Source organism: Stegostoma tigrinum, chromosome 2 (genome assembly GCF_030684315.1).
Source record: "Stegostoma tigrinum isolate sSteTig4 chromosome 2, sSteTig4.hap1, whole genome shotgun sequence".
Taxonomy (NCBI): Eukaryota; Metazoa; Chordata; class Chondrichthyes; order Orectolobiformes; family Stegostomatidae; genus Stegostoma; species Stegostoma tigrinum.
Genome location: NC_081355.1, coordinates 27,651,695 through 27,677,915, shown reverse-complemented (window position 1 = coordinate 27,677,915; position 26,221 = coordinate 27,651,695). Strand labels below are relative to the sequence as shown.

The window sequence follows — 26,221 nt, the reverse complement described above, 5'->3', positions numbered from 1 at the left end:
AAAGTGGTGGTACTGAGTAACTTGATAAAGTGGCAATTCTACTGCTTAAAACTATTACCTACTCAAAACGCCATCTGCACACAAGTACAGACAGATACAAAAAGAAGTGTTATGGGCAGAGGGAAAGACTGGGAAGGTAGTTCAGTGATTCTGTCCACAAAGTTTGCTGATCAGAACACAGCTCCTCAAATCTTCCTTCTCACAGGATGACTAGGCATGCACTTCCAGCAACTGGAGAGGGGAAATAAAGTGGCTATTCACAGGCTTGAGATACTTTTCCCTGCACAGGAAAAACAGCTCCATCCCTTCCACAGGCTCTTAAGGTGAAGTGGTAGTTTCTCTCCCTCTGAGCCAGGAGGCTTGCATTCAAGTCCGACTTGCTCCAGAACTGTGTCTAACATCTCTGAACAGGTTGATTAGAAAACAGTTTTCTTAAACTACATTGAACCACATCTACAATACTGCATTCCGAAAAGGGCACCAGACCTCAGGAGGATATATGGGTCTTTGTATAGGTGCAGTGCAGATGTATCAGATTGACGGCAGGGTTTAGGTTACATGGTTATATTTTATAACCCCGGCACAAATTCCCTTGCATGCATAAGATTAAGTAGTCACAAGATGTTTAAAGAGTTGCTAAGGATAGCAAAGATAAACTATTTGTTTTGGTGGGTGAGTCCAGAGCAAGAGGCACAACCAGTAACTTTGTGTTAGTCATTCAGCAGTGAAGTCAGGAAGCACTTCTTCATGTGAAGGACAGAGGAAATCTGGAATGCTTGCCCACTTCAAAAATGGTGCAGCCTGGATCAATTAAAAATGTCAAAATCTAGTTACAGATCTGTATTACTTAAAAGTTTTAAGGGTTAAAAACCAAAAGGTGATAGATGAAGTTAAGATGTAGATAAGAATGATCTAATTTAATAATATTAGTTTGAAGCATTGAATGCCCTACTCTTGTTCTTATATTACGAAGTTATTCCCAATACGGTATCATTTGCTAACACTTCATGGCTGAAAATATGAACTACACCAAGAGCTGCCTTTTGTTCATTTTATCAACACTACTAGATATATCCTCAGTCACCTTAGGAGGAGGAGTTGCACTGGGAGATATCTTTTTAGGATCACCAGCCATGGACCTCAATTTAAACTTTTGGAGGGTGAGTGGCAAACTGCAGAAATCATATCTGGTCTACTATGACTCCTGGGCTCAACGCAAATGCTGGCATTCCACTTCTCAGCTGGGACAACAAAGTAGCGGCAGAAAACTGTGGCGATTTCCCTCTCTGCTAAAGTAAAGGAAACATCATGCACTTGGGAAGAGGAAAATCCGAGGTAAGGATGGCCTAAGCTCTTCTTGGGGAGCTTGGAACAGTAGGAGTTCTTTTCCTGGCTTAAGCAGGGAATATTTCACATTTTTCAGCAGCGTCTACAGTTGATTCCCTTCAGTCACAGGCCTTGTCCAGTTCAGTCCCAATGGCAACATGACAGCTTTTGGTGGGCATCCTTGGCAGCTGTTCCTAGCAGCAGATTAAGATCGCAAGTGACGAGCAGCAAAGTAACTTGTAACTCTGTGCCAGATAAATAATAAATAATAAAATTGCCCAGATATTCTTTCCAGTGCTTTGATCGTGTCACAACATCCCATCCCTGTGCTCCTGCAAATCACCCCCATGAGCATTGTATCAAAATCTGAGGTCACCAAAATCTATTTGTAACAAGTACACAGAATGTTATGTTGAAAAGTTCTTCATTCATAAGCTTGCAATCCCCACCATTCTCTGGGCTTTGCTGATACTGTAGGTGGACATTATTTTGCTGGGTTTTTTTTTCAAAATCATCCTTTTGCTGCATTAACAATCTCTTTCTCTCACTTGAGTTACCATGGTTTCCCAATCAAAACTGACTCTCTGGTTGATTTCTATTCTGTGATGATATGCCTGTTTGGAAGTGAACTGACGTATGATCTTATTGCTGCAATATCTCCACTGGGGCACCCATGATGGATGCCCCTCAGCTGCCTTGCTCATTGAACAATAACTGCAGGATTTCCTGAATACCCAGAGGCAGATTCTGCACTATCCAGGGAGACCTCCGGACACAATTTGTAACGAGTAGTTAGTACTTTCTGTCTAGCAGTAAAATATCCGTTTTCCTTGCTTCACTCATTTATGATTGTGCATAATATGTCATTTTGGTCTAAATCTGAATTTGAGAAGCATTTTCGCACTTGGGTATACCCAAGAGAATGGGAACTCAACAATCTAGTGAAAAGCAAGGGCAATACTCCATACGTCCAAGAATGGGATTCATCAAAAACACTCTCATAGTTATGAACTCTAATTAAATACAAATTTATATTCTGTATTAATATTGTATATGTGCATTTTCTAAGTCATTTTATGTCTTAAAGTAGATCTTAAAAGAATCTTATTGAGGTAACTGAAAAGAAGTAGTATCTATTAACATTTTTCACAACACCCCCAGATATCCCAAAAGTACTCTGAAACATAGATAAAGTTGTAAAGAGGGAAGCCCAGCAACCTACGTGTCCCAGCGAGATCCCACTAACAACAATGCAATTCGGAACAGATAAACAGTTCTTTAGGTTATGATTTAAGATAAATATTAGCCAGGAGAACTCCCACCCAAACAGGATCTTTAGCCTGACAGAGTTGACATGACCTTGGTTTAATTTCTCATCGGACAGACAGCATTTTTGACAGAGTAGCACTCCCTTAGTACTACACCGGAGTCTGTGTTAGGGGCGGCATGGCGGCTCAGGGGTCAGCACTGCTGCGTCACAGTGCCAAGGAACCGGGGTCAATTCCACCCTCGGGCGACTGTGTGGAGTTTGCACATACTCCCTGTGTCGGCACGGGTTTCTTCTGGGTGCTCCAGTTTCCTCCCACTGTCCAAAGACGTGCAGGCTAGATGAATTGGTCGTACTAGATTGTCCATAGTGTTCAGGCATGTGTAGATTGGGTGGGTTATAGCGGATGGATCTCAGTGGGATGTTCTGAGGGTCAGTGTGGACTTGTTAGGATGAAGGGCTTGTTTCCACACTGTAGGGATTCTATGATGATTTAGACTGACCCTTAGTTATTAGAATAGAATTTCAATGCAGTGGGAAGAGTAGGCACAGTTGACATTTACTTCAATTTATGCCAATGCTATTGATCTTTTCCTGCTCATGAACCACATCAGAGTTTACTGACAGTACATAAACAAGTAAATTAAACTGAAACTCATACCTGCAGAATGAAATATGAGCAAGAATCAGTTAAGGTGGGTGTTATTTACATGTACTAGATAATTTGTCAACAGAACCCATTATTTTCTGATTCAGAAGCTATCATTTTATAATCAGATCCAAATCTGACAGTGAAAAATCAAGCAAAGATTGCAGTGAAATACAATCCATGTGAGGACGTCAGTTAGGTTCAGCTAATAAAAGGTATCCCCGTTTAGTGGTTGTCAATAAGACTTTGACTATAGCATAGCAAGCACATGATATCGCCGACTTGGTAGCATTCCAACTGACACTCAGTATATCCAGTTTTGTAAAAAGTCCCAAGGAGCTGGGCGATCTGTGAACTCTGCCATGTTTTGCTGAGTATTTTTCCAACAGTTTGTTGCTATCTCAGCTCTTCAGTGAGCTTCAGAATGAAATATAGTTGTATGCAATTAGTAACCTGACAGTCCTGGTTGTTAAGACCTCTGCTTGTCTACATTATAAACTGCAAGCAGACTGCTCCATATTTAAAATGCAACCAGAAGTCATTAGAAAACAAAATTCATCCAGCAGTAAGGAAATGTCATTTAGGTTCCATAACAATTGTGGAAGGGATTGAATGAGATGAACAGGTTTCACTACAGGGTCAACATACATTTACACAGCACCAAAACCAGGACTGCAATTGTACATCTGCATGGTTTATAGTCCTCCTCACTTATAGCAAGTGGCAGGGCCTTCAGTGACCTTGTTACTATTCTAAGGTACGCGCTTCTGAAATATTTCCCCTCATTACGTTCCCTCTGCCTTTTAAAAAAACACTTCACAAAATGTTTCAGAAAGACCAAGCTTCTGCTCACCACTAGCTCCTCTTCCCATCGTGAAAAAGAAAGGAAAGAGTTTACATATAAGTGTAGGCACTAGACACATGTTCAGGTAGGATTAGAACCTATAGCATCAATTTAGCAACAGTTGATGCTACTCTGTTTGGTATCCATTGACTCGTATATTGGATATTTAGCTGTTTGAAGCACACCATGTTAGTGGCCATCATTCTGTTTTGGCTGGGGAAGATGACTACATTAACCACTAACTGGACCAACTGTACCTGCTTTTGCTCTCTCCTCAAAAACAAATGGGCAGCACATTGGCTCAGTGGTTAGCACTGCAGCCTCACAGCACCAGGGACCCGGATTCGAGTCCAGCCTCGGGTAACTGTCTGTGTGGAGTTTGCACAATCTCCCCGTGTCTGCGTGGGTTTCCTCTGGATGCTTTGGTTTCCTCCCACAGTCCAAAGATGTGCACGTTAGGTGCTTCGGCCATGCTAAATTGCCCGTAGTGTTCAGGGGTATGTGGGTTATGGGGGATGGGTGTAGGCGGGATGCTTCAAGGGGCGGTGTGGACTTGTTGGGCTGAAGGGCCTGTTTCCACACTGTAGGGAATCTAATCAATAAAACCTAATCAGGATTATTGAGAAGGTTGCCACTGCTTTTCATCAGACACCAATGTGATGCTCAGAGATAATATAAACTGCAGATGCTGGAGAATCCGAGATAACAAAGTGTGGAGCTGGATGAACACAGCAGGCCAAGCAGCACCTTAGGAGCGCAAAAGCTGACGTTTCGGGCCTAGACCCTTCATCAAAACTGAAAGAACCGTTCTGAGCAAGGGTCACCAGATCTGAAACGTTAACTCTGATCTTTTTTCTTCACAGATACTGCCAGAACTTTTGAGCTTTTCCAGCTACTTCTGCTTTTGTTGTTGAAAGAGAAAAGCAGTTGGGTAAACAAGGGGGTGGGTAAAGGTCAGTCCAGGAAAATAACTAGCTGCTAATGGGGACAGTTAGAGGCTGTCAATGGGTTGTTTGTGGTAGTAGGCCATGTGATAAAAAGGCCTGGTATATGGGGGCTGGGTTAAGGACAAAGGAGAAGATGCTCAGGCCCAAAAATTACTGAACTTGACACTGAGTCCTGAAGGCTGCAAGGTCACCCAGTGGAAAATGAGATCCTGTTCCTCCAGCTTGCTCTGAGCTTTGCTGGAGCAGTACAGCAAGCCTGAGACAGAGATGTTGGCTGCGGAACATGGTGGTGTGTTGAAGTGGCAGACAACAGGAAGCTCAGGGTTATTTTTGCAGACAGAGCACATGTGTTGTGTAAAATGGTTGCCCTGACTGCATTTTCCTCAATATACAGGAGACCACATTGTGAGCAGGGTAGGCAGTAGACTAGTTGAGTGAAGTGTAGGTGAATTGCTGCTTCACCTAGAAAGTGTGTCGGGAACATTGGATGATGAAAGGGGAGGCAGTAAATAGGCAAATGTTACATTTTCTATGATTGCATGGGAAAACACCATGGGGGTGGAGATGGTGTGGACCAGGGTATCCCAGAGGGAATCATCCTCGTGGAATATTGACAAGGGAGGGGAAGGGAAAAAATGTGTTCTGGTGGCATCCCACTAGAGATGTCAGAAATGGCAGCCAATGATCCTTTGGTTGTGGATGCTGGTAGGACAGTAAGTGAGGAATAGGGGAACCCTACCAGTGTTGTGGGAGGGAAGAGAAGGTCCAAGGCCTGAGGCGCGGGAGATGGGCTGGTCATGGCTGACGGCCCTGTCAACCACAGTAGTGGGGGCTCCTTGGTTGAGGAAAAAGGTGGATATTTTAGAAGTCCCCTTTTCGAATTTGACATCATCGGAACAGACATGAGGGAGACAGATAAACTGGAAGAACAGAATGGAGTCTACAGGAAGCAGGGTGTGAACAGAAATTGCTGAAAAAGCTCATGAAACTCAGGCTCTTTGTGTCATCATCATTATTTTGCCTCCTTTTGTCTTTTGCAAACTTGGCTATAGTACATTCACTTTCTTCATCCAAATCATTATTGTATGTTGTAAATAACTGTGGTCCCAGCACTGGTTTTTATGGCATGTCACTAGTTACAGGTTGCCAACCTGAAAATGCCCCATTTATCCAAACTCTTCATCTTCTATTAGTTAGCCAACGACCTATGCTAATATACTACCTCTAACACCATGGACTCTAATCTTAAGTAACCTAACGTGTGGTATCTTAACAAATAGCTTCTGAAAATGCAAATATACCACATCCCCGGCTTACCTTTTAACTCACTTGCATGTTACCTCCCCAAAGAATTCTAGTAAATTTGTCACACATGATTTTCCCTTCATGAAGTCATGGAGACTCTGCTTGATCGTAGTATGCATTTCCAAATGCTGTTATTATATCTTTTATAATAGACTAAAACAATTTCCCGATCACAGATGTTAAGCTAACTGACCGATTGTTACCCGGTCTTTATCTCCCTCTCTTAAATAAAGGTTTTACGTTGGCAGCTTTACAATCCTCAGGGACTTCTTCAGAATCTAAGAATTTCTGGAAAATTACTATCAATGCAACTACTAGCTAGTTCCTTTAATATCCTACGATGCATCCCATCAGGTCCAGGAGACTAATTGATCTTTATTCCCATTAGTTTCTTTTCCACACCTTTTCTCGAGCAATGTTTGTTGTATTTATTTCATTCCTTCCTTTTAATGCTTAAGTATTCAGCAATTTTGGAATGCTATGTGTCTTCTACTGTGAAGACTGATGCAAAGCATTTATTCACCTCCTCTGCCATTTCCTATCTCCCCATTACTATTTCCATTACCTCATCTTCTAAGGGGCATATGTTCATTTTGGCTTCTCCCCCTTTTTATAGATTTAAGGAAGCTCTTGATATTACTCTCAAGTTTTCCCTGAAATTTTATTTTCTCCCTTTTTTTGGTAGTTTTTATTTATCTTTGTAAAAGCTTCCCCAGTCCTCTGACCTACTATTGATCTTTACCATGTTGTCTTAATATCTGATGCTATCTTTAACTCCACTGGTCAACTACGTTGGCTTACACCGTTCCTAGAATCCATTTTTGTCTCCATTTTACGGTTTTGCGGTGAGCTAGGAACTATTTTATTAACCATCTGCCATTTTTTCTTAACTGTTTTGAAACCACTTTTCCAGTCCACTCCAGTTGGCTTTGTCCTCATTCTTTTTTTAAATTATCCTTAATAGATTAGCACAGTGGTTTCTGGGTTATTTAGCACTAATTTAAACTTAGCACAGTTCTTCCTCCATCTCAAAATGAATATTAAATTCTACCACGTTATGGTCGCTGTTTCTGAAAGGGGCATTTTATTAAACTTGAGATCATTGATTATACCTGTCTCATTGTTGGATCCATCACATATTATTCGAGGAAACTTTCCTGAATATTGTCTGTTTTTTCTTCTTCATGGTTTTTCTGTCAACCTGACTATCCCAAGCTACAAAAAGAATAAAGTCAGCCACGATTAACGTACTCCCAATTTTACAGCGGAATGTTGTAATAGTAACATAAACTTTACAAATAAAACTACTTTGTTATTGCTCGGACATATGATGATTTGTGATACGCATGTGGAAACCAATCTGGTAATGCGTCATCAGGGAAGTGGTAAGGACAGACTGTTCCTCTGTACGGTCTCAGCCATGGTGTAGCACCACTCTGACATGCATTTTGTACCTGCTCAAAGGCCACTGCAAAGACCCTCACTGACCCGTAACCATATTGAGAAAACATTGATAATAATCTATGATCGTATGTATGATCTGGATGTGAACATAGGAAGTATGGTTAGTAAGTTTGCCGATGACATCAAAATTGGACATGTAGTAGACAACCAAGGAGGTTACCTCAGAGTACAACAGGACCTTGATCAGATGGGCCAATGGGCCGAGGATTGGCAGACGGAGTTTAGTTTAGATAAATGCGAGGTGCTGCATTTTGGAAAGGCAAAACAGGGTAGGACTTATACAGTTAATGGTAAGGTCCTGGGGAGTGTTGCTGAACAAACAGACCTTGGAGTGCCGATTCATAGTTCCTCAAAAGTGGAGTCGCAGGTAGATAGGATAGTGAAAAAGGCGATTGGTATGCTTGCCTTTATTGGTCAGTGCATTGAGTATAGGAGTTGGAAGGTCATGTTGAGGCTGTACAGGACATTGGTTAGGCTACTTTTGGAATACTGCACAGTTCTGGTTTCCCTGCTATAGGAAGGATATTGTGAAACTTGTAAAGGTTCGGAAAGAAATTACAAGGATATTGTCAGGGTTGGTGAGTTTGAGCTATAGGGAGGGGGTGAACAGGCTGGGGCTATTTTCCCTGGAGTGTTGGAGGCTGAGGAATCACCTTATAGGAGTTAATAAAATCATGAGGGGCATGGATAGGGTGAATAACCAAAGTAATTTCCCCAGGGTAGCAGAGACCAAAACTAGAGGACATAGGTTTAAGGTGAGGGGGGGGGGGCAGATTTAAAAGGGACCTGAGGGGCAACTTTTGCCACACAGAGGGTGGTACATGTATGGAATGAACTGCCAGAGGAAATGGTGGATGTGGGTACAATTACATTTAAAAGGGATCCAGATGGGTACATGAATAGCAAAGTTTTAAGAGGGATATGGGCCAAAAGCTGGCAAATGGGACTAGATTATTTGAGGAAATCTGGTTGGCTTGGATGAGTTGGACTGAAGCGTCTGTTTCCATGCTGTACAGTTCAATGACTCTTTATATTCTTTCCAGTGAGAATTGTTGTGTCACATTTATCATTCAGAATTATAGAATGGTCAAATTTACTTCCTCCCCACTTGGTATAATCAAATTCAGAATAGATAAAAGGACAAAACATTGCATAACACTACAAAGATTATTCAAACCGTATTTCTAGGGTATTCACGCATTGAGGCAGTAGCAAGCTCACAATCTGGGTTAATATGGGTGCTATAGCCATGTCAATGGTAATTCAGTTCCCAATGTCACCAAACAAATGTTCTGTAGGGGAGCAAAAAGGAAAACATTTCTGATATCAGTTTGTTTTAAAACTTGTGATTCAAAAGGTTCAGCTTTACAGTTTTTAATTTTTGTATGCTAATCACTTTTAATAATTTACTAACTGGAATTGATGTGATAGATGCAGAGGATGAAGATGAGACCTTGAGAAATGGCAAGGCAGAGTAAAATTTCAAGAATGCTGAGGAAATGTGGAAGGACAGTGTACAGTGCATCTTTCAGTTCTCTGGTTCAACTATCAGTCGCTGGCTTGATGGTGAAGTAGCTGAGCACATAAATAACTCAAAAACAAAATGTGCTTTCCATTGTTCTGTTTCTCCTTAACATTTATTTTAAAGAAAGCAGATGCTGTGGTGCACTCCAGCATTAATTCAGTTGTAAATAATGCACTGTCTGATTATAGTCAGTTTCATCGTCCCCAATAACATAAACCGCAGAATTGGGCTGCTCAAAGTGCATGACAGCATTACAAATCATTATAGAATTGGGGAAACAGTATCAAAAATATAACAGGGAAATGTGGGGTCAGATTATATGCTTTAATTGTTTCGCTCATTATTTATTGCAAAATGGCAGCAGCAGAGTAGCAGCATTCGGGCCTGGGTTCCAGGGCTCAGGGATCGTCTGCTTCCTTCTGCCTTTTCTCTTCCTTTTGCTCATTTTTTTTTAAAAAAAAGAAACCTTTCTGAGAGGGTGGGGGGGGGGGGCCCGAATTCTCACTGGAAAGAATATGTAGAGTCATTGAACTGTACAGCATGGAAACAGACGCTTCAGTCCAACTCATCCATGCCAACCAGATTTCCTCAAATAATCTAGTCCCATTTGCCAGCATTTGGCCCATATCCCTCTTAAAACTTTGCTATTCATGTACCCATCTAGATCCCTTTTAAGTGTAATTGTACCCCGGAGAGTCGGCAGCTGCGGGAGCAGTTCCTTCCTCGGCTGGGGGGTGGGGGTCCGGTTTAATGGCTGAAATGGTAACCCTGGGTGGTGGCAATGGCAAAAAACGTAAACCAGAACGAGGCACTGGCTGCTTCGGTGCAGTGGGCCCAATGTCAGGTTTGAGTCCAACTCGGGGTCCAGCTGCTTCAGCGGTGGCTGCGTTGCCAAGATTTGCCCAGTACGGGACCACGGCAGCGTCGACATCAGTGGCGGCAAGTTGGCGCCGAAGAATGCATTTCCAGCAGGGTCGGCGTGGCTCCAGGCCATGTCTGGGCCCAGGTATCTGCCAATGGAGACAGTGGCATTCTGGCTGTGCCACAGTACAGGGGCTCAGGGCACCTGAGTGATCGCAGCTGGAGGGATGGACCTTGCAGCTTCGTTTTTTCTGGCAGAAAAGACTCATGGCAGAGGTGGGAGAAAGATCTGGACATTTCCTTTCTTTTTAGCTGTTTCTTTTATTTCAGTTCCTGTTTTTAATCCTGTCTTTTACACACCAAGATGGTGCCAGACAGTGGCATTCTTGTACACATTTTGTTGTACTCTGGTAACCCTGTAATTGTGACAATTAAATTTTAATCTAAATCTACCTGCTGAGTTGTGCTAATTAGTTCCATTTGGTTGGTCTCGCCGATTTCTTTCCAATCGCAGCTTGTGTTGGGAATTTGCAATGGAGTGAAAGAAAAGTTTTATGCTTCATAGGGGTTAAAGATCTCTGCTATCAGTAGAAAACATAATAAGAGACCTGGCTGAAACTGAGGCCTCAAAAACTACAGAATCTGAGAGAGACTGCTTCTGTTTCCCTGACATAATGATAACTGAGGGCACCATATTGTGATATCCACTGTGTAGCAACAAAAGCAGTCTACAGATAGTTACTGGGAGACTTTCAACATCATAGCAGACATACAGAGACGGCCCTGGGTTGTTACATTTGATAATTGTTTGCCAATGTTGAATGCTGTATTGAGGCAAATGTTAAGGTAAATGCCTGGCGATATTTTCAAACAAATAATTGGTCCTCCAACCCTGGATTAACAAAAATCTTTGAGGTTTCTGCACTCTTCCAATTTTGAGTTCTTGTGTAATTATGATTGTCATCAGTTCACTGTTGAGCGCCCTGGCTTCAAAAACCTTGTCCATGTGTTCTGGCAATTCCTCCCTAGATATATCTGCTCCCTCGAAGACACTGCTGAAAATCAACCTCTTTAACCAAGCTTTAGAGACCAATTTTAACATCTCCTCACATAGTCCAGTGTCACATTTTCTTTGATAATGCTCCTGTGAAGTGCCTTCAGGTAGTTTATTAAACCATCATTGGTGACTGTGGTTTCAGATACCTAGATCCTGAGTTCTGTAATACCCTTTCTACATCTTTTGACTTCATCAGCTCTCTTTATGACCCTGCTTAAATCCAACCTCTTTACCAAACCTTTAGTCATTTGGCTTGAAATCTCCTATGGCTCAGTTTCATACTTTTTTCAATATAATGGTCTAGTAAAGCACCATGAAACATTTTAGTACATTAAAGAAGCCATATAAAGATAATGTCACTATCAAAGGGGCTAAATAAATGCATATTGTCATTCTTGATATTTTTAATTCTGTCCTCATCCCCAAGTCGATTAACTGAATGTGGAATTAAAGCTTTTAGCATGTGTTTAAAAATATGCAAATTGTTATCTTTACTGAAGGCAATTTTCTAATGAAATAAAAATATAATCTATTCTCCATTTAAAGTATGGGTTCAGTGTTCACATCTGTGCAATGTTCTGTTTAAGTTGCAAAATTAAAATGCACTAAATTATTTTCAACTAAGCTGAGCAGACTATAACTGAAGCAACTCTATTTGAACGGAGCTGTAAAAGCCAGCTGGGTTGCATTGTTGCTCACAGTTTATGGGACCAAGAAGCAGCGGAGTGAATCTGTTCTGGGGAAAGGGCTTTTGTATAGATTCACAAACAGATACAGGATGGGTTAAAAAGTCCGTCAAATACATTCACAGTGAAAATGGCAAGGACTTCGCAGCATCTGTCTGTTACTTTTAATTATTTTCAAAGTGACAAAGGCCACAACCATCCCTCACCTTTCTCAAATGTCTCGTAGCCAGTTTGGTAATGTTGGACCTGCATAATTAGTAATATATGCAGTCCTAGGCACAGTGTGCTTCTTGTGGTCAATTTATACACAGTTTAGCGCAATGGTTAACATGAAATGGTATTTAACAGTCTGGATTCTTGTATTATCATAGGCAGAACATTAATTAAGAAGAAAAAAAGTAACAAACAATATTAACAGAAACTGGATTCTTAATTTAAATACATAAAGATTGCAACTAAAACCCGCTATTATATAGCCCCTGATAATGTAGACAAGCAAGTCAAGGTGCTTCAAAGTTGTCACGAGAAAATCAGCGTCGGAAAATTTTCATGCTCATAAAAGGAGAGTTTACTAAATGTTTGGTCAAAGAGCTATGATTTAAAGAGCATCTTAAAGAAGGAAAGAGAGAGCGATAAAATAAATGGAAGCAACCAGGGAAGGAATGAGAGAGCTTAAAGCCTGACATTTGGAAGTCTCACCACCAAGAACAGGAGTAATAAAAATCAGTTCTGCACAGAAGGTGGGAATTGGAGGACAGGAGGATATTACTGGAATAAGTAACAAGGCATTGCTGCAACGTCAATGGAGATCAACACAGGGGTGTTCCAAGTGGGAGTTAGGATAGAGGCAGCAGAATTTTGATGATCTCAAATTTATGGAGAATTGTAGATGAAAAGCTGGTCATAAGGACAATATTAGTAATCCCCAGGTGTGTGGTACATCTGTAAACCAATCAGGTCAAGCAATATTGGTACGGAGATGGGGAAGGATTGCAAGTGGCCAAAGAACCTGCGAAGATCAGGATCACCAGGGTCCTGCCATACTTAACAGCAGGATCTCCTCATCCATTTTTGGGTCCATTTCCTTTGTGGTAGCTGACCAGATATTTAGCTGGTTGCGGCTGCAAGTGGGGATCCAGGAGAATAACTCCTTCCAACGTTGGGCAGGAGTTGGGGAGAATGTTGGTCTTTGTGCTGAGGTGAGTTAGGGAGATTGGACAATGTACCTGGGAAGGACAGGTTCATGATCACAACGAGGGACAGAATGGCTGCAGTTGGTGGAAGGGGGACCTGAGGGCCAGAGATTCAACTTGCGCTCCATGTGGTCAATAACAGGCCAGTGAAGCCACCAGCCCAGACAGCAGTGATTTTCAAATTAGTCATGCCGATCCATGGTAATACTCAAATCCAATAAAAAGGGAAGAAGTCTGAGTGCGGTGAGCTAGGATCACATTTCATGCACTTTTGTGATTTAACCATTACCCTTCTCCCTCATCAACAAACCCACTCCCCAGCCCGTGGTCAAGGAGGCGAAGGGAATTTAATAACGAGGTCATAATATTAGTAACTCACCAGGGTTTACACAGTTACTTGATTAGCTGTGAAAGGTTTAATTGCTTTTCCTTTCATTACAGTGAATCATTAACACAGAACCTTCGCACAATGCTGTTTGACTACCGATTTTTGATTGATTCTACCTATCAAGGTATTTTGTAGACACGTAGAAATGTATAATGGAAGAAGTAGTTAGCACAGAGCAAACAGAAACACCATTTATCTGCAAATCACTCCAAGTAATTCTGGTTGACATTCAATTCCGTAATGTCAGCTTTCTGCGCAACGTGCAGGTTTACTGACTTTCCATAACACTAATGTGGCTTCTGAGCAATGTGAATGTTGAGGAAAACAATGCTTAAGAAACATTTTGAGCAGTTGTAACCAAGGCCGGCAACAGAACTAGGTGCCAGTTAAGGCTAAGTGGTAATATTTTCATATCGGGGCTCAGAAGATTGTGGGTCGAACGCCTACCCCAGTGATGTCAGTGTAGTGTGCAAGGAATACAACATTCCCACAGGATCCCCTGTCAGATGAAACATTAAAACAAAGTCATGAGTGCTCTCTCAGTAGATGCATAGTATCCCAAGGCACTATTCTGAAGAACAACAAAATAATTCACCACAGTAATCCACAAGTTAATTGTCAACCAGAGTAATCTGCAACCTGGTCATTATCGCAGTGCAATTTGGAGCAATTTCATGTGCACAAATTAAATGCTGTGCTTCCTACATTACAATAGAGAGTATACCTCAAAACTACTTCACTTGCTTCAAAATGCTTTGGAATATCCTATGGTTGTGGATCTCCAAAATACTTGGGATACTGAAGAAATCCATTCAGCCTATCACGTCTATGCTAGCCAGTAGAAAGCTATCTAGCTTAACACTAATTATCATCTCTCAGTCCATAACCATGCACGTTACAGCATTTTAAATGTACACAAAAGTGATTAAAGTCTCCAACCCTATCACCCTTTCAGGCAGGATTCCAGATCTCATCTGCCTCTAGGTGAAAAAATCTCTTCTTAATTGCTCTGTTATCTTTCAACAAATTACTTTAAATCAAAGCTGAATGCTATTGACCTCTTACTGAGGGAAACAGGTCCATCCTATCCACACTACTGAATCATCTCATTGTTTTATACACCTTAATTAGTCACTACTCAGTTTCCTTAAAGGACGTCATACAGCTTATCTAGTCTTTCCTCATGGAATAAATCCTCCATTCCAGGCAATATCCTCATAAATCTCCTATGCAATCTGTCGCACAATCACATCTCCCCTGTAATGTGGTGACCAAAAATGGACATTGTGTTCTCCACCAGTGGCCTATCTAATGCTTTACAGACTATTGGCATAACCTCCCAGCTCTTATATTCTGTGATCCAGCTAACAAAGGAAGGTATTCTGAGTGATAAAATTGCTCCTCAACGCTGTCTTAAACAGAGTCCCCTCGCTGTTAACTGTCAACAGGCATCACAGATAGGCCTCTCACTGTCTGCATAGAATGTCCTGAGCAAAAGGCAGATAGAGATACTGAGAAAAGACAGGTCAATACAGAAAGAGAGAGAGAAACATAGACAGAAAATCATAGGCAGTTGTAGTGGCACTCAGCAGACGGTAATCAGAAATGGGAACCTTGGCTTACACACCCTCTGCGGCTGTATCATTGCTAACCAAACCAAAACATGAAAAAACCCACGATGCTCATTGCTTCACTTAGATGAGATATCAAAAAGTGGGAGCCACGTGCTGGAATTTTACTTTCAATGTAGCGGTTTTTTTGACAGATTAATTGGTGTTGTCCCATGGCTAATTTTTAATCTTGTCATGGTGCAAAATCAAACAAAACTTTTTTTGCAGCAGACAATGATAAGGCCTTGTTAATAGCCAAATTTCACCACCTTTTAAATATGTGCTTAAAATAAACAACAAACAGCACGAATCTAATTAGTTTCACACTATTTGCTATGCTCATCAAACACAAACAAATGTGTAATTATAGCTTTCAGACATTTTATGGACTTGGCACAAGTTATAAAACAAGCAGCTACTGACTGCACAGGGGTGTAGTCTTGAATGATGATGAATTGTTCTTTTAGTTAAACTTGTAAGCAATTTCACATACACTGAAGTGCAAGTAAACTTTCACCAACAACTCAGATTCCTTCAAAATGTTCACATATAAGAAAGATGAATGAGTCTATGAAAGTGACCAACTATCTGACTGGCTACACTATGCAAGCCAAATGACTGACAAGTTGACCAATCTTGACCATCCTATTGATGCATCAAAGTATTCAAATAGTGAATGATTAAAACCTGACCTAAATGGTCAGAAGCTGAATGACCAAAGCCATCCAAGGAATCTCAACTGATGTGATTACCAGAAGGAAGGAGCAGTTTGTGTGCTCCGCCTTGACAGAGCAAAGGTAAGGGCTTTTATCTGTGGTAATATGGAGCATCACACTCTGGAGCTGGTGATAACGTTCTTTTCCAGGAAAACGAGGAATGTTTGTAAGAAAAGAGGGCATTGACAGTTTACACAGATATATGGATTCTTGAAAGTTATTTATATGCTTAAATTAAGTCCAATACACCATACGATTGAGTATGACTATAGAAGTTCCTCAATCATTGACAGCCATCTGCGATTCTGATATAAACAGATCCACACACAGTTAATTAATACAACTGCAAGTGAAAGAAATTGTGGAATATTCTCTGAATAATTATAATTTGGGATGCAGTGCCTAAGTTTAAAAAAAAACAGGCTCTGGATGCAGAGATTTTAAACAGACACCCAGAACACAATGACATTAGTTTAAATGTTTCTGTATTTGATTCGTGATGATAACTGTTTTTCCCGAAAATTAGTTCTTCCTGAAATTGATTAAACACAGGCAACAAAAGCGTAGTCTCACAGTTCTTTCCAAAAATTGCAAAGCACAGTGCACTATCCAATTATTCCCAGTATAAAGAACCCCAATGAAAAAATATAATCCATTCTACTACACAAAATATCAGACTATTCCCTTCTATTGTATACGCATCAGGCATACCTTTTTGCTTTCAGAAGGTCAGTGTACCAATCCAGCCCCTTAATTCATACAGATCATCAGTGACCCAATTCAATCCACAATGCAGAACATCAGTGTATCAATCCAATCTCTTCAACTATTCAGAACCTTATGAATTTCTGAATAAGGGTCACTGGACTTGAAATGTTAACTGTTCTTTCTGTGCACAGATGCTGCCACACTTGCCGCGTTTCTCCAGCAATTTTGGTTTTTATCTCTATGGTTCTTAGCTTTATTTCACTAGTTAGATGCATTCCTAGGGTCTGTTAAATGATTACCCCCCCCCACCATCTCCAATATTTTAAAACTTAACAAACAAAAATACTTGGAAAACAATTTTTCAAAAATTGTTTGGATTACAGCAAGTCCAGTATTTACCCTACCTGAGCACGTTTATCATAAAATCATCGACCAAAGTCCAAAGATGTACAGGTTAGGTGGATTGGCCATGCCAAAATGCTCATAGTGTCCAGGATCGTGCAAGCTAGGCAGATTAGCCATGTGAAGTACAGGATCACAGGGATAGAGAAGGGATTGAGTCCCAGTAGAATGCTCTTCGGAGGGTCAGTGTGGACTCGATGGGCTGAATGGCTTGCTTCCACACTGCAGGCATTCAACGGTGACTTGGCTAACTTACCAAGAAATATGACCTGCAACATATCTTGGTCAACATAATATGCATTTACTGAGACTTCAACGTAATACTGCTAGTGCAGCATTGACATTTGATGTAAATTTAGCACCTACTTTGCACAGAGCAATTCACAGATTGCTTCATGCAATTATCAGCATTTTAATTTAACCTATCAAACCTCAGCTCTAGCATTCAACAGTTGATGACTTTCACCCTGTCACTGAAATATAACCCTGGAACTGAGCTGTCTGCTTCACAGCTGAAAGTTCAAAGCTTCAGGACGTGTCGACCAGTTTGACAGTGACAAAGGGCTTGATGTTGAACCTGCAACAGTTGTGTACATATGGTTTCCTGGACTTTGACTGATGAACGCTTCAAAGACAAGACATAAAAGCTCATGGTTCTCTTGGATGCCAGCAAAATAAAACCATTTCTGACCCTTTGTACAAACACCAGAGTCGTGAATCCTTAGAAATGAGAAAGCAATCCCAATTCCTCAATATTCAATTTATTGTTGAAGCAATTGATTAAAGTAGTAATGAAGCGGTTCTATAAATCTTTCTTAATACATTTCCAACCGGTGTCTTCATATTATTAGCAGTTTTTTTTAAAAATAACATCCAATTTACTATGACGGCTCAATTTATTTATCCCTTGTTCCCACTACACCCACACCCAGCTCGTTTCATTCTTGTTACTGTTCTACATGAATGGCCTTTGTTTTCTTACCTGAGTCTTTTGAAAATTTTAAAAAAACTAAAAACCAAAAGAACTGTGGATGCTGTAAATCAGGAACAAGAATAAAGTTGCTGGAAAAGCTCAGCAGGTCTGGCAGCACCTGTGAAGGAGAAAACAGTTAACGTTTCGGGTCCAGTGACACTTCCTCAGAACTCAGAAGTTTTGAGGAAGGGTCACTGAACCCGAAACGTTAACTCTGTTTTCTCCTTCACAGATGCTGCCAGACCTGCTGAGCTTTTCCAGCAACTTTGTTCTTGTTCCAGAAAAAACAACTAATTTAGGTTACTAACAGCGCCATAATATTTTGGAATTGCAGGCAAATTATTTAATACGGTAGAAGATTTGTTACTAATGCAACACTTATCCTACGTGCTATTAATTACTTAGAAGGATGTTTTGGAAAAAGTTTCTCCACAAGTTTGCTGAACATTTACTGGCAATTATGAGCAGCAGGGAGGAAAGAGGGGAGCTGTAGATGAATCTAATATGTCAGCAGAATTGTCATGTTACAGAAATGTAAAATTCAAAACAGTAGTTAAGCTGAAACCAATAAGATATTGCCAAGGATGGTGTATGCTTGTGAAGTTTATGCTTTAATTAAAAAGAAGGTTGTCATGTGCAATTTGACTTGTACTTAAGACAATTATCTGAACACCAAATGCTTTGAAGCAACATGCGAAGAAATGTTGATGCCAAATGATGTGTGTGCCACAGGAAATCACTTCCAAAGTCCTAAGAAAGTTCTCTGGACAAGAATTTGGGAAAATAAAGGAAAATAGCCTAGATAACCGAGTGATACTCACAAAAATGTATTATTAAAATCTGAATATTTGACAAAAAGTGACACTTGAATGTGTATGTCTCAAAGAGCTAAGATTCAGTTTTCAAAATATGTTGTTCACAAATAAAAAGAGAAAATTAAAACCTTTTTAATGCAATTTTAAATAATGGCCAACATTTGAAGAACCTCAAAAAATACAGGGCTAAAGAAATAAAGTAAGTCTGAAAGATATTAATTAACAAAACTATGGTAGTGCAAAAAATAGAAAATCGAAACCATAGTTGGCCATTCTACTCCTTGGGTCTGTTGCACCATTCAATTAATTTGTGGTTGAAATTATCTTCAACCTTGCTTCAATTCCATATTGATTAATATCCTTCCTTACCAAAAACTTAATTGGTGAACTCTGAACTTTGCCTAGTTCTTGCTCAACATTATTTGTGATTCTATAATGGCTACAGAGATTTCAGCAGAAGATCCAAGCTGACATTCCTAAGCAGTTCTAGCAACTGCACCAGGCAAGATATTGACTTCTGAATGAGCCTTTAAATCAAGCCTCCATCTGCCCTCTCAGCTGAATGCAAAAAAATTATGGCGCCATTCGGAGAATAGTAGCTGAGCTCTCTGAGGCAGTCTGGCCAATATTTATCCCTTAACCAATGTCAACATGAGATTCTGCAAATTTAGCACAGTTACTTTCAGGACTATTTGCAATATGCAAATTGGTTGGTGTATTTCATCAATTACATTAGTGATGATGCTACAATAATATTAGTTGTACAACTATTTGGAACATCCAATTATCATGAAAGATACGGTATAAATGTAAATTTGTTTTTTCTTCAGATACCCAGACAGAGTTTGTATTGACCAATGATAGACTCAGTTTAAGTATTGCTTATATATGATTTTCCTCCATTTAATAATTTGCATGCTCAAGAACTCAATGTAATACTCAACATATGGAATATTATTGACTGTTTAAAGTCAATACCACATCCCCAACTAGGTTCAGCACAATTGTAATGAAATCAAGTGTTCTTTTACTCATTCTTCTCTGTTGCACACATGTAGATTATGTAAGCCATCCATCTATATATGTTCTCTCTTTTGTGTTAAGTAATGTCCAATAATGAGATGCCCACTAGAAATTAAGCGGAGGCTGCTAAAGCTAGGTGACACTAATGGTGAAGAGTGGATGTTTCTGTCTCAACAACTTAGGCTGGATTCAAACACAGGTCCCACAGGTGGAAGAATTATGCATTGGATCACTCAACAATATTTGAGTGTCTCCATAAATAACCACCACTCCAAATCAATTAGCAACAACGAGCAGCGCAGTCACATAGCTCTCCTTTATACACTCAAAATTAGAACATCATAGCTTTTTCACACAAATTGCACGCTCAGTTTATTTAAGCAATAGTTTGTGCAAAGTACCAAAATAGTAATAGATCACAGGGTTCAATATTTATGGGATACACTATAGAGATATAATATAAAGACAGAGGGGAGGATATGAAATGCTCACTAATAACTACTTGCATCTTTAACAAGTACAACAGCCTAAGGGATTTCAAAGGAATGTTATCAGATGAAAACTTATACAGAACCAAAAGAGGATGAGCATGGATGATGAAAAGTTTGGTCAAAGTGATAAATAAAAAATGTAGACAAATTTAAATAAATGTAGTTTTGTCATTCCTTTCAAAATATCATGAAATTCCAAACGTTTTAGAGGCAAAACACTTTTTTTGAGTTACAGGCACTGTTCTAATGTACAAAACACCACAGCCAATCTACACAGCAAGATCCTGCAAACGGCATGTTAAATGACTAGAAAACCTCACTTGGGCATTGAATAAGGAATAAAAGGTCAACCAGAACACCAAGGAGACTCTTCAAATAATGTTGTGGGATCTCTTAAGTCCATCCTAGATGCTGTTTCAATTTGTTGTCTCAGCCAAAAAGCAGGCTTTAAAAGTACCTGCAAATGAGGAAAGAGAGCCAGAGAGGTGGATGGGTTTAAGAAAGGAATTTGAGAGCAAACATAGCAGGGATCTCCAATTGATTAGAGGATACAGAGTAGGGGAATTTTTTTTAGCACAACACAACCGGAAGCCAAACTGCCTCAAACTCACAGTGGTTGAAAAACATTACATGCAGCAGACAGAGGTGAATTCTAAGATCCAAGATCAGGCTGAAATCAAACACAAGCCCAAAGAGATCATTTGTCAGAAAACTCAACAACATTGGAGCAGAGAGTAATACAGCATGGAAACAGGTCCTTCGGCCCAAACTGGTCAATGCTGACCACAGTACGCATTCAGCTAGTTCCAATTGGCCACATTTGGTCCATATCCCTCTAAACCCTTCCTATCCATACCCTACCCAAATGGTACTTAAAATGTTGCCATTGTACCTGCCTCAACCACTTTCCCTGGCAGCCCATTCCATATACGCACCACTCTCTGCATGAAGAAGTTGCCCCTCAGATCCTTCCTAAATCTTTCCCCTCTCACCTTAACCCTATGCTCTCTAGTTTTCAACTCCCCATGCAAATGCATTCATCCTATCTATGCTCCTCATGGTTTTATACACTTCAATAAGGTCAACCCTCATTCTCTTACGTTCCAAGGAATAAGGTCCTATCATGGCCAACTTCCCCCTATAACTCAGGCCTATTAGTCCTGGCAACATCCTCGTAAATCTTCTTTGCACACTTTCCAGTTTAACTGTATCTTTCCCATAACAGGGTGACCAAAACTGTACACAATACTCCAAGTGTAGCCTCACCAACAATTTATACAACTGTGACAATGTCCCAACTCCCACACTCAATGCCTCGACCAATGAAGGCCAGCGTGCTGAATGTCTTCTTCATTACCTTGTCTACCTGTGATGGCGCTTTCAATGAACTATGCACTTGTACTCCTAGGTCCGTCTGTTCCACAACGCTCCTCAGGGCCTTACCATTTACTGTATAAGTCCTACCTTGGTTTGACTTTCCAAAGTGCAACACCTCACACTTATTTGCATTGAATTGCATTTGCCTATGCTCAGCCCACTTCCCCATCTGATCAAGACCCCTCTATAATTTTTGATAACTTTCCTCACTATCAACGATACCTCTTAATTATGTGTCATCCACAAACTTCCTAATCATGCCTTGTACATTCACATCCAGATCATTTACATAAATAACAAATAACAAAAGTCCCAGCACCAACAGGACTAATAGGCCTGAGTTATAGGGGGAAGTTGGCCATGATAGGACCTTATTCCTTGGAACGTAAGAGAATGAGGGTTGACCTTATTGAAGTGTATAAAACCATGAGGAGCATAGATAGGATGAATGCATTTGCATGGGGAGTTGAAAACTAGAGAGCATAGGGTTAAGGTGAGAGGGGAAAGATTTAGGAAGGATCTGAGGGGCAACTTCTTCATGCAGAGAGTGGTGCGTATATGGAATGGGCTGCCAGGGAAAGTGGTTGAGGCAGGTACAATGGCAACATTTTAAGTACCATTTGGGTAGGGTATGGATAGGAAGGGTTTAGAGGGATATGGACCAAATGTGGCCATATTTCTTACATTACAGCAATGATTACACTTCAAAGTTATTTCATCAGCTGTAAATCACTATCATATTTTGAGGTTGTGTAAGGAGCTGCATAAATTCCCAGTTCTCTCCTTTCTTCCTTCTTGTTGTTGATAAGCATTAAGTTATTGAACAAGAGGTGTTTTTAATGCTTGTGTATCAGTGCTTTGTGTAAAAACTATCCAGGGTCATCTCATCATTGAATGTCAAGCCTTCGTCTCCAGTACTGTCACTAACCTCATCTCCACTGAAGATCTTTCCTACCCAGCATCCAACATTGTTGTACAGCCCATTTCTACCTCCTTTCCAAAAATCAAGAATGGTCTGGTCAAGCCTATTGTTTTAACACTGAACTTACTTTCTCAATGTCTTTCTTTCTCAATTATTTTTTTCTCTCCCAGTCTAGCCTCTTCCTTCCTACCTTCATGGTTTTTCCAATGCCCTCTGCCACTTCAACGCTTTCCAATTCCTGGCAATAATTAACCTCCTTTACACTTTCTAAACTCCATACTCCATTGGGATGGGCCGGAGCTCCTGATTTCTCCCAACCGGTTCTAATTCACCACAGTGACTTCTGCCTGGCTAAACCTGCTCTCACATTGATCAACTTCTTGAACCTCCATTCATTTCTTCCAAATAAAAGGTGCTGCTGTATCCGCACATGTCCTAGCTATGTCAGCCTTGTCATGGAGTACATGGAACATTCTTTCTTCCAAGCCAAATCCCTATCTCTGCCCATTCCTTGGATGAGGAACTCCCCTGTTAAATCTTGCCCTTTCAATACTTGTTTTTTTTGTTTTCAGATTGAGGTAATTATCAAAAACTGCAAAAGTTTCTTCAGAAGTATACCCTCCTTGATATTTTGGTGATTAATAATGTCATTTACGACAGAACACAATGAATATGATGGTGCATTAACTTGTTTTGCTTCAGAATTACAGTTTAATTTTTGAAGGAATTTTGTTTGATAAGAATTATTTTATCCAACATGTTCAGTTGGGCACAGTCTGCCATTTAGTCTTTTTGTAAGTGCTATTTCCCTTTTCACTTTTTCCGGATGTATTTATTTATTCTCGTTCCTTAAAGCTTGTTTGAATCCATAACATTTCAATGTTTGTAATCTGCCATTTTCAAGCTTGCATTAAATCAATGCTGTTCAGACACTGTTGTCTTAAAGGTTGAATACTTCTGTAATGTAACAATGCACCAGTATTTTATTGAAATTTCTGAAATTTGACATTACTGTATGAAAGTCTTCCAATACAGCTTTGAAAATTAGATTAACATTAAAACTGTATTGAGTTACTTCTTTCAATCTTTACACTTTAAGGAAATGTAGTCCATCTTTTTACTGCTGACTGGAACTTTCTACCATTTCAAACAGAAAATATTTTAAATTTCCTGCCTTTTACAGGTTTTTCCTACTAACTGCAAGAAGAAGACAGGCTTCCTGACAGGCAAAATGGACATTTTTCCACCTTTCACAGCCCAAGACATGTATAATTTCTAAAGGAAATGTCTGTGGCTGCTGTATGAAAAAATCTTCTCAGCAAAAGTACAGTTTAAGTTATGAGTATATCAATCTTACATTGGTCTCAAGATTCTTATATTTTTCTTCTGTTAGACTCTTCCTTCAAATCTTTCAAGTTTGTCTTTCTGTCCCCCTTAAATAAAATGCAGCTTTTATGATAAGGCAACCTTTGTAAAAAATAACTATTAATTAATCATCCAAGCATATTTACACTGACGTAAATTAAGAAAACCATAATATCCAGACGAAATTGTATGTTAAACAGTATTTGAGAAACATCATTTTTTTCCAGTTAAAACAAAGTTTGCTGTATTATGCTACGACTAAACATCTTCATAAACTGAGCCTAAGGTCCTCATTATCAGGGTAGGGGATAGACCACTGGCTGGTTTAAAAAGGACAGATACTTGTGTGACAAGCAGTTTATTGCATGAAAGCAATATGAACTGGTTACATTCATTTGTTCTGGATAGGTACAAGACAACCAGAGCTTGGTCAATGGCGATCTGTTCTGACTAGAGATCTGGTGGTAGGAAAAGCTTTCTAATGATGCTTTACAAATGGCGGTTTTAGCGCTTACTACAAATATTAGAATCTGAAGAAAAATGTTTCATGTATTTAAAAGGCCTTAGAGTGAGAAGTAGGACATTTAGAAAATACTATTTTTAACAAACTGCATGCCAACAAATATAAATTTTATACATAAAGTAAAGAATTGCCAAAAGGTTTTGACAAAATTACCTGCATCTTAAATAAATTCTGTGAAGCAATATAACAACTAGTGTTCAAATATTTTTAGATCTGTAGTTTCCATGATAAGAATGATACTGGGGCTTATAATGACAGGTTTGTAATTGCTGATAGAGCAGTTTAAACCATTAAAACAATGTGAATGGGTAAATATGGAGAAACAATTTGCTTGGGGAACATGGGAACATGATCTTAAAATTAGAGTTAAACCAATCAGGAGTGAAATCATGCACTATCTTTTCACACACTGCATCAGAAATCTGGATCACTCCCCCCACAAAAATGCTGTGGATGGTGGGAGAATTGGTGCTTTCAAAGCGGTGATATATGAATCAAAATCTTTGAAATAAGATTGTGGCGCTGATCAGATGGCACCTGGTCTGAGAAGCTGGAGACAGTAAGAACTGTGGATGCTGGAAGCTAGAGTCAATTAATGTGGAGCTGGAAAAGCACAGCAAGTCAGACAGCATCCAAGGAGCAGGGAAGTCAACACTTTGGTCTCAAACCAAGGGTTGACCGAGCTTCTTTCAAAGCTTTTGATTTATATATCACTTGAAATCTAAGTTTCAAACTTATATTGAAAGCACCAATTATTGCACCATAGATGCTGTCTGACCTGCTGTGCTTTTCCTGCTCCACATTTATTGATTTTGCTCTGAGAAGCTGGACAGCCTGCTCCTCACAGAAGTGACGTGGAGGAGGCGGTGCTGGACTGGGGTGAACAAGGTCAGGAATCACATGATACCAGGTTCTAGTCCAACAGGTTTATTTGAAATCACAAGCTTTTGGAGCGTCACCCCTTCTTCAGGTGTAATGATAGAGGTAGTATCAGACACAGAATTTATAAGTTCAAGATCAAAGGGTTTCTCTTCCATATGCATGCGCGCGCACACACACACACACACACAAATTTAGGGGGTGAATTTGTATTTGCAGATACATTTTATTTTGTTCAAAAAGCACACAATTTATAGGCAGTCAGTCATGGTGTCTTACAAATTCCTACTTTAGAAATAAAAATAGTCTGACTCCAAACTAAAACATAATCAGATTCTAAACAAGGCCTCACACTGAACATGCATTGTCTCACCTAAAACATCACCTCTTCTTTACACTGATAAAACCTTTAGTTCTCTCAGGACTGTGACTTGAAATGAATTTGGGGATTTTCACATACATATTAATCAATTAAAACCTTCTAACTGATTAAAGACTTGACAGCATCTTAGGTTTGTTTAGTACATCCTCATCATTGGTGAGACTTTTTGATCTTTTACTTATAAATTCTGTGTCTGATAGTACTTCTCTCACTAAAACCTGAAGAAGGACTGAGACTCTGAAAACTTGTGTATTTGAATAAACCTGTTGGACCATTACCTACTGTCGTGTGATTTCTGATCTCATAGAAATGTTATGGCTCAGAAGGAGGTCATGCAGCCTATCCTGTGCTGTTGAGATAGTGATGCTGATGCTGGAGTCTGAGATAACACAGTGTAGAGCTGCAGGACCAAAGCAGGCCAGGCAGCATCAGAGGAGCAGGAAAGTTGATGTTTTGGGAAGAAGGGTCAACTTTCCTGCACCTCTGATGCTGCCTGGCCTGCTGTGCTCCTACAGCTCCACAC

The 26,221-nt window shown here is 40.0% G+C and overlaps 1 protein-coding gene across 8 annotated transcripts in view; it reads right to left on the bottom strand.

Moving 5' to 3' along the window:
* The window catches only part of elmo1 (engulfment and cell motility 1 (ced-12 homolog, C. elegans)), a 253,660-nt gene that overhangs the window by 26,385 nt on the left and 201,054 nt on the right, over positions 1 to 26,221 (bottom strand). The window lies entirely within an intron of this gene.